Source organism: Onychomys torridus, chromosome 10 (assembly GCF_903995425.1).
Source record: "Onychomys torridus chromosome 10, mOncTor1.1, whole genome shotgun sequence".
NCBI lineage: Eukaryota > Metazoa > Chordata > Mammalia > Rodentia > Cricetidae > Onychomys > Onychomys torridus.
Window position 1 is genome coordinate 87,962,401 of NC_050452.1, and position 8,681 is coordinate 87,971,081.

Consider the following 8,681-nt stretch of genomic DNA (forward strand, 5'->3'; position numbering starts at 1 on the left):
CAGGCAGAGGCAGGCGGATCTCTGTGAGTTCGAGGCCAGCCTGGTCTCCAAAGCGAGTTCCAGGAAAGGAGCACAGCTGCACAGAGAAACTCTGTCTCGGAAAACAAAACAAAAAGTTTAAGGAATAGTTGGTGCTGTGGGTGGTGGCCACAGATCATGAAGTTGGAAGTAAGCCGGGACAGCACAGAAAGATAGGGGTGGGGATGGCCTGCTCTTGGCTTTTTACAGTATGCTGCTGACAGCGTACATTATCCACTTAGGAGGAAAATAAGGTTTGCCATTTTTTTAAGCATTTTTTACTTACACCATCAGCTCTACAAGTTTTCAAGGAATCTAAATGAAACAACGTGCAGATATTAACCCAACTTGAGCTTAGCATTCCAAAAGGCAAAGGACACTTGAAGGTAATGCAAATAGTACATTTACAATATGTGTGTGTGTGTGTGTGTGTGTGTGTGTGTGTGTGTAAAACATTACCATATATATTTTTTTTTTTCATTTATTTACCAGTAGTTTGAGTGGTTTTAAGGGAAAAAAAAAAAAAACTAAATGCAAGAGAACTGAACCTCATTATCTCAGGAACAGCAAAAAATTTGAAAAGACAGTCTCAAAAAGATAACAAGAGGCCCAGGTGTACTGGCACACGCCGTTAATCCCAGAACCAGGGAGGCAAAGGCAGGCAGATCTGTGTGAGTCCAAAGCTAGCCTGGTCTACATATTGAATTCCAGGGCAACCAGAGATGAGGTCTCAAAATAAATTAATTAATTTAATTAAATTTTAAAAAAACAACAAAAGGGTTTACTATAATAAAAATAATAGGTTGGTGATGTAAAGTGAGATTTGCCCCGCCAAGTTAGAAAATATTTGAGAAAGAATACTTGAGGCCACACATCAGAGCCTCAGTCTGACCCACTTAAAACTGTGGTCCTGGTAAGCAGGCAGACATGGCTGTGTGCTTAGGAGCAAAGGCTGCAGAGGCAGGAGGATTATTGAGTGTGAGGCCAGCCTGGGACTGTATAGCCAGACACTGACTCAGAAAAACAGTACAAGAAAGCTTTGGATTATTACTTGAATTTTTTGTTTGTTTATTTGTCTGAGACAGGTTTCTCTGTGTAGCCCTGGCTGTCCTGGAACTCACTCTGTAGACCATGCTGGCCTCGACCGCTGCCTCCCACGCTGGGATTAAAAGCGTGTGCCACCATCACCTGGCTATTACATGATCTTTAAGCTACTTTCCGGTTCTGAAGTTCTGTGCTATCAGAGGCATCCTTCTAAAGACTGGCACACAGCTCCTCCCTGTTCCCTGGCTTGGCTTCCACGGCCTCGCCTTTGGTGTGACATCATTTCTATGCATCCTGTCCCACAGAATCAGGAAAAGGACCAGCAGCGGAAAGACCTGCATGCACACACTCACAGAGAGGGTGTGTATATGTGTGTATGTGCTTGCAAACTCACCTCCCACTCTCTGATTGGCTTCCAACCATAGCCATTGTCAGGTCTCCCGGCTCTGTGTCAGCTGTCCACTGCTGTTTTCTGAGTCCCAAGAATAGAAGATGGATTTGTTCATATCTGACTACCCCCGACCCCTTTAACGTCTTAAGTCCTTAGGGTTGAGAAATGGAGAGCCGAGTTCCATAGAGATAACTTCAGAACAGGCCTGTTTGAGGGCCTGGATTCCCTGGGGACAGCCTGGGGACCCCCTCCCTGCTTTCTTACAGTGCCTTTTTGATGTGTGTGGGTTATCTTTTTTCAGGTATCCTCCAGGTAGGATCTGGGTACTGTGCCAGGGTTAATTCAGGTCCACGGGGCTGCAGGTTTGCCAGTCATTTGTTAACACCGGCTTTAGTGTGACCTTTAGCGCTGGTCATTATTTTACATGCCGTTTATTTCAGACGAATTTGAGGTGAAGCGGGGGTTGGGGCAGAAAAATGGGACAGCAAGACTAGGGTTTGGGGTCACACCTGAAGAGTAACTCTTTTGAAAGCTTTCCAATTATTCATCCAGGTGTTTAGAAAACAAAAATAAACAAGCCCTTCAAGGTTGTAATCCACCTCATACCCCCTCTATTGTTGTGGAGCAAACAACATTAGCAATTCCTTTCTGTTCAGATGTCTCTTTCCCCAGCCCTGTAAGTTTAGTCATTACATGGTATCTGAATCCTGAGTATTCCCCCTTATTTTGACATCTCATATATAGGGTGTCATTTGTTTTTAGGGTGTTTAGGCAATGCTGAACCAAAATGGAAGGCTCCCCCTGGACAGATTTTTCTGCTAGGCACAGTGTCTGGCTTGTGTCAATCTGCCCTTGTAAATTTATTCTAGGGCTGATTCTGAGTTTGTCAGTAGTAGATGAGAGAAGTTGAGTAGCTTATACAATCCGTTGTTTCAACACCCTTAATCCGATCACATGGCAGGCAGAGTCTCTGTGTGGTCAAGGACACAGCCAAGCGTGGTGACACATGCCTTTAATCCCAGTACCAACCATAGAGACCTGGAGGTCTGTATAGACAGGCAGTGACGAGGAAGTGATGTGGCTGGGCTTAGAGGAAAAAAAGAAAGAAAGAAAGAAAAAGAAATAAGGACGGACAGACAGAGTAAACCCAACAGCAGTTGGAGTTGGTGATGGGGTGAGCAGAAGAAAAAGAGTCAGAGATGGCTATGGGTTTTCACTTAGTAGAGCCCTTTGTGATAGGGAAGGTGTGAGTCACACACTGGAAGTGCAACCAAAGGCCCCACTTTGGACACGTCCACTCTAAGATGTCTGTTAGGCACCCCGATCAAGTTTCCACCTCCCCATGATGCCTGGGAGAAATATAAACCCAAAATATGAATGTAGAGTCTTCGGCAAGCGGATAGCTTTAGACATCTCAGGAGGAGCTTTAAATAGGAAGTTATATGCCAGGTAAAAATAGACCAAGCAAAGCATAACCTTTAAACATCTGTGTTTCTTCTTTCTTTAATTCTCTTCCAAAATAGAAACAGAATCACATCAAGCCTCTAGCTCTAATCTACAACTCAGAGAAATACAGGTGAGAAAAGGATGTGGCAAAAAAGTAAATAAATAAAATTAAAATTTTACCACATGCAGCCAGCAAAGTTCAGACTGTAGGGAAACCATGCCAACCCAATTCCTTCACCAAGAGAAAAGAAAGGCACTGAATGCTGAGCAGCTGTAGTCAGCTTTCCGCTCTGTGACAAAAGACTTGATAATCAGCCTGGCGAGGCTGAATGGTGTTTATACCCATAGACTAAGGAGGGCTGTTCTCAGCCTTTCTCAGAGAAGCTTCTTCCTGCAGTGGGGACCAGTTAATGACTCATAACTGGCTAAAGTGCTGGGAAAGGTGACAAGTAAGTGTTCAGCCCCAACTGGGACATCTAGATGAACACACACACACACACACACACACACACACACAGAGACAGAGACAGAGAGATGCACAGGGCTCAGGAAATAAGGAAGAAGGACCGGGAAGAAGGTAAGCACTGGAGAATGGGAAGGAGGGCTAGGAAACAGTCTTCTGGACAGGACATAGCCACTGCACTCACTGCAGCTATGGTGACCTGCATGAGATCAAGCCCAGATAAGTCAACATTCCAGAAGGCAGCCCTAGCTGTACTCAGTGGGTTCACAATGAAAGAGAAGACAGGAAAGTGGCCAGGGGGTGTTCGGGGAGGGTGTCTGGATTAGGAGGGAGTTGGGGGCAGATATGATCATGATGTGTTATATACAGGTATGAATTGCCAATGAATAAGTAAAAGATCTTGTCATGAAGTTGCTAGAGATGAAGATAATGCTTATGGACTAAAGGAATTATTCTTTACCCCACAGCTTTCTTTCTGCATCTGTTTAAAGATACAGTCAACTATAAACTAAAAGCAGATATTACTAATGACAGAAGGAAGAAAAGCTTACTCCAGCCCAAATCCTTAAGAGCCCTTGAGTAGCTATTCTCTTTGATTCAGGAATGTGATAAACAGCAAATCTAGAAAATGATATCTGGTGACAAAACCTTAGTAACCTGATAAGATGAAATGTGTCCTGCAGGGTTGTTTTGGTTGTGTAATATTTAGATAGCAACAGTAATTATTCTAGCTGATTAGTTCGTTGCATAAGATTGTTTTTGCAGAAACCGTTTATCAAATATTACTATGAGCCAATCACTTTAAATGTTCATATATTTTTCTTTTTAAAATTTTTTTCATTTATGGTTCATGTTTCATGAGGTTGATATTATGTGATGTTCCCTCCCCCCTTTTTTTTTTGTATGTGGAGCTGAGGATCGAACCCAGGGCCTTGTGCTTGCTAGGCAAGCGCTCTACCACTGAGCTAAATCCCCAACCCACCCCCCTTTTTTTATAAACAAAGGAAAGAGTCTATAATTTGCCCAAGATCACAGCTAGTAAGTACAATCTGAACTTAGAAATCTCCATTTTCCCACTCTCCCACTCCCAGCTACACCGAATTAAAATGGATATATTCTAAGTAAATTCTGGCATGTTACATGATTCTGCTTATAGCCAGCAATTCAACCTGGCTTTGTGTTTCATCAAAGATGAACTGCATTTATAAATGCTTCTAGGCATAGAGGAGTTTGACCCAGGAAAGAACAGAAGGTCTGGGGAGATGCCCAGGAGTGGTTGCTGTGTAAACATGAAGATCTGAGTTGGGTGCCCAGCACCCACATAAAAAGCCAAGCAAAGCTGGGCATGGCTTTAGTCCCAGAACTCAGGAGGCAAAGGCAGAGCTCTGTGGGTCTCAGGCCAGCCATTGCTACATGATGAGACCCTATCTCAAAACAATAGCAAACAAACAACAAAAAAAGAAACACAGGCACACAGGTCATGGTCTGTATCCACAACACTGGGGGCTGGGAGGAGACAGGAAGATATCAGAGCCTTGCTAGTTGTGGTGATATTGTGTTCCCCAATATATTGTGCACTCTAATAAACTTATCTGGGGTCAGAGAACAGAAGAGCCACTAGATAGACACAGAGGCCAGAAAATGGTGGCACACCGCCTTTAATCCTAGCATTCCAAAGGCAGAGAGATCTGTCTGGATCTCTGTGAGTTCAAAGCCACATTGGAAACAGCCAGGCCTGGTGACACACACCTTTAATCCCAGGAAGTGATGGCAGGAAGCAGAAAGGTATATAAGGGGTGAGGACCAGGAACTAGGCCTGGGTAAGCTTTTTGAGCTTTTAGCTTTTAGCAGCAGTTCAGCTGAGATCCATTTGGATGAGGATTCAGAGGCTTCCCGTTTGAGGAAAGGGGATTGGCTAAGAAGTTGGCAAGGTGAGGTTAGCTGAGGCCTGTTCTGTCTCTGTGACCTTTCAGCATTCCCCCCAATACCTGGTTCTGAGTTTGTTTTTAATAATAAGACCTTCTAACAATTCATGTTACAGCTAGTTGTCTAGCCAATCCAGCCAAAATTGCCAGCTCCCAAATCAGTGGAGACCCTGTCTCAAAAACCAAGGAAAGTAGGCTAGGAAAATACCCAGTGTTTTCACATGGCTTCTTCCATCTGTGCACACATAGGCAAGTGCATGTACATATACATTCAGCACACACAATACTGGAAGCATGAAAAGTAGGTTCATAAAGCTTGGTGTCTCTTGATGCATTGCTTTATGAAAAAATGATAAAGCAGAACAAAACTTATTTTAGATAACTCTTTGCTGAAGATGGAAGAAAAATAAATCTCTTGATCACAAACGTAATAAGATACTTCTACTTAAAGTTGTTCATTCTTTGCAGATGGGGTTCTGTAGTTAGAGTTTTCCTTGTCCACCCTGCTGCTGAAGCCACTCAGACCCAAGTAAACACACAGAAACTTATATTACTTATAAACTGTATGGCCATGGCAGGCTTCTTGCTATCTAGTTTTTATATCTTAAATTAACCCATTTCTATTAATCTATAAGTTGCCATGTGGCTCATGGCTTACTGGTATCTTTACATCTTACCTCTCATGGCGGTGGCTGGCAGTTGCTCCTGACTCAGCCTTCCACTTCCCAGAATTCTTCTCTCTCCTTAACCCAGTCATACTATACTTCCTGCCTGGCTACTGGCCAATCAGCATTTTAGTATCAATCAATCAGAGCAACACATTCACAGCATACAGAAAGCCATCCCCAGCACAGAAGTTCTAGATTCTTGCACAGAAAGGCTAGATTTTAGTGAATAAGGGACGAATCATGATTGCCCACTTGACAAGCATTTGAGAGGACTCTTAGAGGAAAAAAAAAAAGGAATGTGTATAAGACATATCCCTGTCTCATGAATCCTATAGATAAAAATAAGTAAACAAGCATACTTAGAAATTAAATGTCTGCAGTTTATCATCTCTCTACATTGAGTGTACCAGCACCCAGGATGCGGTATGGAAGCCAAAGCCACACTTCCCAGGTGGCCCCTGTATCCAGCCAGGCCCCTCAGATGGAGACTGCTTCTAGAGGAGCACCTGCAGCTCAGCCTCCAGTAGCAGCAGCACCATCTGCAATTGGCTCACCTGCTGCTGCACTCAGCAGCCAGGCCTGATGACCCAGATGGCAACCACTGCAGCTGGTGTGGCTGTGGGCTCCACAGTGGGGCACACCCTGGGACACACTGCCACCCAGCTCCCAAATAAATCACACATGGAGGCTTACTCTTAATTATGAATGCCTAGCCTTAGTTTGGCTTATTTCTTGACAGCTTTCCTTAACTCAAGTTATCCCGTCTATCTTTTGCCTCCAGGGTTTTCCCATTCTCTAACTTCTGTAAATCTTACTCTTACTCCGTGACTTGCTGTGTAGCTGGATGGCTGACCCCTGATTTCTTCCTCCTTCTCTTGCTCCTCCTTTTTTTCCCTCCCATATTTCTCCTATTTATCCTCTCTGCCTGCCAACCCCAGCTACCCTTTCTCCTGCCTCACTATTGGCCGTTCAGCTCTTTATTAGCCCATCAGGTGGTTTAGACAGCCACAGTAACACAGCTTCACAGAGTTAAACAAATGCAACATATCTTTGCATCATTAAACAAATGTTCTACAGCATAAACAAATGTAGCACGTCTTAAACTAATATTCTACAACAAGAGGTCATGTCATGAGGAAAGGTTTGTGTTATGTGTGACTGTATTACAAGGATATCTCCTGCCAGATATGGGAGAACTCGCCTTTCATTCCAGCACTCAAGAGGCAGAAGCAGGTGGATTTCTATGTGTACCAGGCCAGCCATAGGGAGACCCTTTCTCAAACAAACATACAAACAAACAAATAATGCTTCTTGTTTTGTTGATCAGAGTATTAGATCCTGTGTATTCAAAAACAAACAGTATAGAGGGTGGGGATGGGGGTGTAACAGTGATAGAGGGCTTGCCTGGCATGGCAGGCCCTGGGTTTAACCTACAGCATCCCCTGAAAGACTGGATACTGTGTATTTACTTCTCACATTTAAATTATTATTACATTTATAAACAGCAGCTTAATACAAGGTGAAATTCTTGTTCATCTCAAGGTGTTTGGAAGCATGATAGGGAACTTGGTTCCACTCCCCTCACACATCCCCAAGAGTCAGCTTCACAGACTTTTTAGGAAATGCTATTTGTGGTGTAAGTTTGAGGATCTCAGTCCACAGGACAAAAATAGAAGGGCTTTCTTATGGGCTGGAATTGTAGCTCCGTGGTAAGCCCAAGCCCTAGGTCAACCCCCAACACCTGAAAAAGAAAGTGAGTTATCAAGAGGGCTGCGTGGATGACGTCACCTGCCGACCTGAGTTCGAGCCCCAGAATCAGGTGCTTCAGGGCGAGAAATAACTCCTGAAGGTTGTTTTCTGACTTCCACGCCCACGCTGTGGCACATTGCACACACACACACACACACACACACACACACACACACACACACCCCTTTAAAATGTAAGACAAAATGGACCTTGTACTTTTTCAGTAAATGCAGAGTTTTATTTCTCCATCAAAAAGTTTAGTATTGCCCACAATTGTCTTCCCTGCAACACATGAAAACAGTTACTTCATTAGTATGCTACACGCAGATGAGGAGAGAGTCCTCTTAAAGCTACCCAAAGTTACCTTCCACAAATGGGAAGGCCATTGCCAAGTTCTGAAGTCTAAAATTAGCTCCACCAGCTGTGATTTGGTTTGTTTCATATAACACATGGGCCCAGGGGCTCAGGCGGCTAGGTTTACTTGCTACTTCAATCCAGTCTGCTCTTACAAAGTTTGTTTGCTTGAGGTGCAAGACATGGTAACTAAGCAGCTTGAAATATATGGAGACTAAATAAGTCTCTCCTTGAATCTCAGAAAAGCCTGGAAACAGTGTGGGGGATGAAGGAATCACAGCTGAGTTGGCCAGAAGGAGGCTTAACTTTTAACCTTGTTGAAATTTCCCAGAGAGCGGGCTGCTGATGTGCTGGCGGAGGGAGGTCAAGAGATGAAGGTGTCATTTCAAGGAGGCTATGTTTTTAGCCCATCCTCTCCTGGAGGTCCTGTAGCCTGAAGGACCATATATAGACATAAAGAGCCTCTCAACTGGGTACCACATAAAAATACTCTAGGAACTAGCAGCTGTTACTTTCCCCCCACACCTTTACAGCTGGCTTAATAAAACAGCACTTGTTCTAAGAGCTGCCGCCTTTGAGCGGGGGTAGGGGTGTGCCCTAGGTTGATACTGTTTTCTCCTGTT